At 40.1% G+C, this 4264-nt stretch overlaps 1 long non-coding RNA gene across 1 annotated transcript; it reads right to left on the bottom strand.

The window, feature by feature from the left end:
• Positions 1 to 522: 522 nt before the first annotated feature.
• Positions 523 to 3495, bottom strand: LOC140013259 (uncharacterized). The gene is made up of 4 exons (XR_011820340.1): positions 3253 to 3495; positions 2221 to 2296; positions 1933 to 1989; positions 523 to 881 (listed from the first exon to the last, which is right to left on the bottom strand). It is a non-coding gene; the product is annotated as an uncharacterized lncRNA (long non-coding RNA).
• Between the last annotated feature and the right edge of the window lie 769 nt (positions 3496 to 4264).

The raw sequence follows: 4264 nt of genomic DNA, 5'->3' as shown, positions 1-4264 counted from the left end.
CTAGCAAAAAATCTCAAGCTACGGTGCTGAGACCCGGAATCTCCATCAACTCGTTTAATAAATGAAAATTGCCTAGAGGCTTAGATGTCCTGCCATAAAAGAGAATGGCAGTAACAAAAAGAAAGAGATAGAGTGATCAGATGTTTCTAACAAACAAATAAAAGAAATAGTACCTATACACACAGTGAGAGAATCCATTTAATGTAGAACACACAGTGAGTTGTTAGTTTACACTTTGCAGAAATCATTATCACAGTGAATGCGGAAAAAGGAACCACATTTTCGTACCTAAGAGCTGGAATGCTTGTCCCTATAATTAAGGGCTTTAAATTACCCGCAAAGAGAAAGGAAAAGTCTTCATTAATTAGGATCAAATTCAAAGCTTAACAAAGAGTTCGATATTACTCATAATGATTGATCCAAACTTTCTTCTAGGTTTTCACCTCATAATTGGAACCTTTAGTACATATATCATTCTCCTTTCACTCAAAAAGGAATTGCAGAAAGTACTTCCATATGACAAGCATATCTTTTACCAAATGACAAGAAAGTTACTCTAAGCCTCTTTCCTGTCTATGAGAATGTAAGAGACAGATGCAGCGAAGCTATCCCATGGCTCGCTATTCAGGTCACGCTCATTATCATCTTCCTTGTACTTGGTGTAGGTTATCACCGGATAGTCTGCACCCCCTGGATAAGTACGATAGCCCCCACCACATCTTCGGAGCAGATACAGCTGCAGCTCTACATAATTGCTAAACATGCTAATATCTATCTTTTCTACCTTGAATTTTGTTCCACGTTCGTAGGGTTTTGCTTTTCGATATTGAAGAACAACAGAACTTCGAGGACCTTTCTTTGGCCTTCTTCGATTTGCCATCCTACAGAAAATCCAAGGTTTAAGATCCATTACTAGAGCTACCAATGCACCCTTCCCATTCATTTTCACAGACATATATAGCACAAACAATATACACCAGTGGCCAATTCATATAAGTGCCTGCTTTTGCATGAAGCTGCACCTAATCTTTCATGTACAGCAACCACAGAACTACCCATGATTATACCAACTTATTTCATAAACTGAACCTTTACAATGTAGAGTTAGCCAAAACAATCAGGAAAGACAAATTTTTGCACCATGAAGGGTTGATGATAGTATAGATAGAACTGAGGAAAATTAATGCTCCTGAGAAATTTCCCTCAAAAGAATGGAAAATCACATAAAAGAAACTACTATATGTTCTGAAAATGTGACTTTTTGTGGTCTATTTTAAGATGCATGCCCTTCAAAGTTTCTTCTTCTTTCTGCTAAGATGCAAGAGACCAAAACCACAAGGTATATCAGCAAAATGGAATTAGCCCCGCTCCCGCCGCATCATCCGTATCAAACTCTCTTACAGTTAGAATCGGAACTGCAGTTTTCTCATTTTTACATCCATCAAGCTGCAGGAACTGATGCAGGTACCGGGATTCTATGACAACATACCGATTCTCACTCAAAAGCATCAAAACTAGGGTTTTCAGCTTTCTTTTGCAGACATTTCCTATCTTCCAAGAACCTCCTAATGCATACTGATGATAACTATATCTGGGAGTCCGAGTAAAGACCCATGGTGAAGTGTATAACTTTAGGTAAGAACAAAAAGAAAGGATGAAAAGATGCTGATAAACTTTAAAATTTGCCAAGGCTCGGCTAGGCCTTGAGAATCTAAGGGATTGCAGGATTTGTTGTGCTGCAAACTTGAAAGGGATTGCTGGATTTGCTGTGTTCCAAATTTGGAAGAACGAGTGCAATATTTTCTGCCTTCCAAACTTGGAAGAGCACGCACACATAAACGAAGAGAAAGAAATAATCGTAAAAGAAACAGGAGAAAAACCTATACAATCATGGTTGGAATGGTAAATAGTTGGATAACAATACGAGATTACCTGAACAAAGCAATTGCGATAGAAGTCCGGGTATGCTAACTAATACAGCGTGCAGATCTGTAAATGCACAAGAACGATGGAAGTTTGTAATGAGATGGATTCCCAGATGAAATGTAGCAAAACTCGACGTATGAGCAGAAAGTCACGAGGAAAAACTAGAGGTTTTCTATAAAGATGAAAAGTACATGAACTTTATGCATCCTCACTTTCTTAGCTAGCTAGTTATTACGAGAAAAGTGAGGATATTATTAAAGAAAAGAAGAACTTGGAGTGACAGTATGAGATTACCGGAGCACAGCAATCGTGGAAGTATCTCTGCAGATGGCCCTGCCCTGCTATGGGTACCAGTGGTATATATGCAGACCTGCAAACGCACAAGTGTTATGAAAGCATAATTGAACTGATGAGGAATATGGCCAAGGGAGAGTCGTGAATAGGAGTTGGTGGAGGAGAAATGTATTATACCGAAAGATCTTGGGAAATCTTACTTAGCTGAGGCAGGAGGCCAGCAGAGAGACCGTCGGTGATGGTAGAGAGTTTAGAGAGAATTAAGACTCAGGGTTATAAAGAGAAAGAGAAGGGAAGAGAAACGAATCTGGTGAGGCCCCGTCCACGGGAGGGAGACAGGCACCATCAACTACCAGTACCAGTACCCAACCCTTCTTCACTAATTTTTTTTTTTTCTAATTTTTAATGCTAGTTGCGTCTTCTATAGGTCGGTTAAGTAGAACGTACACGCGCCCGTGGAACACTCCACGCGCGCCGTGTATGATACTATCTTTTTTGATGTTGTTGGTTTTTTTTTTTTTGGCCCTTTTGAAAAAATACGATCTTTGTTGTTGGAATGCATCCCATGTATCCTTTTCTTTTGTCATCTTAATCATCATCAGTACTACAGTAACGGATATGTTATGTACAGATTCCCTTCTCCTTCTCTTGGGTGTCCAGCTTTTCAAGGCAAGATCTTTTCCTAAAACCTGGATTTCGTTTATGGAAACCTGGGACCTCATTCAAGTGTTCTTTAACGTGGTAAACTATGACCAAAGGCCCAATTAATGCTTATTCAATTCCAGAATAGTTTATAATTCGCGAAGGCAAACGAAATGAAAAAAGGCTACTTTGGGATGGATGACATGACACAAATCTTTAACTTATTATGATCCCTACCTACCGTAAGCTGGTGAGTCTAGCCATGATGAAGAAAAGGGACAATCTTTGGAGTCAGCACTAGCAGTGAGAAAGTACAAGATGACTACTTTTGATACGGATTGATGAAATGGTTGAAGAAAAGAAGAAGTTCGATCAGAAATACAAAATTACCTGAACGAAGCAATCGTGGAATATATAAGTACCTCGTCAAAAGGCTGGCGGGCATGGGCGTGAATGGAGCAGGGAGACCTGCAAATGCACAAGATCGAGCAGAGCTGTGAATAAGAGTTGGTGGAGGATCAAAATATCAAAAAGACTTGCTCGGCTATGGCGGCAGGCGAATAGAGAAGAGAAGAGCGGCCGAGAGGCCTAAGGGTAAGCAGAGCCGCCCTGTTTTAGTGTGATGGCGCTACTCGAGTAATAAAAAATAGCGGAGGGGAGGAAAAAGGCATAGTCCAATGGTGCATCTACCGAATGTGACTGCGGGGTTCAAACAAAACGCACGTAAAAGAACCCCTCTAAGAGCACCGGCCCCGCTTCACTGTCCTTTTTCTTCATCATTACATTAAAGGAGGAGTAGAATTTAAACAGGAAATCCACGCGCCCATACAACACTCCACGCGCCGTTTATATTCCATTATGTTATGCCACTTGTCCTTGCACCATAAGTTCCCAACTGGAACGAGACAGGCGTCTGTCCCAGGATTAATCAAAAGCGATGAAGTCGTGAACTACGGCGAAGGCGAATCTAGTACACTGTACATCAATTCACGTCATTCGTCAAAGTGACACGAAATTAAAAACGCCTAGTTTGTTTGTGTTTGTGGAGGCATACAGCACACTGTTATGTTTTATTTTGATGCCCCACCTACTCTAAATTGGGATGCGTAGGTAATTCGCTACATCTGAAGCTAGCTAGTTGATGTTTTCTTTCCAAAAGTTAATTTTATCTGCTTTCTGTTATTAAGGAAATTGTCTACTACTTATGATACTCATCATTTGTTTGTTGCCATTGAATTGGAATACGGGAATATTTTCGATTTTGCTTTATATTCACAGCCCCATTCTGCTTCTAACCCAATCACAGCCAATTTTAGATGCAATCATATCATTTATACTCCTAGCGTTTGCTTGCAGGGAAAAAATGTGGAAAAGTTTAGGAAAGTTAATTAGCTCCTTTTTT

Source organism: Coffea arabica, chromosome 8c (genome assembly GCF_036785885.1).
Source record: "Coffea arabica cultivar ET-39 chromosome 8c, Coffea Arabica ET-39 HiFi, whole genome shotgun sequence".
In the NCBI taxonomy this organism is placed as follows: domain Eukaryota; kingdom Viridiplantae; phylum Streptophyta; class Magnoliopsida; order Gentianales; family Rubiaceae; genus Coffea; species Coffea arabica.
The sequence above is the reverse complement of the archived record's forward strand: the minus strand, read 5'-3'. Positions and strand labels throughout refer to the sequence as shown.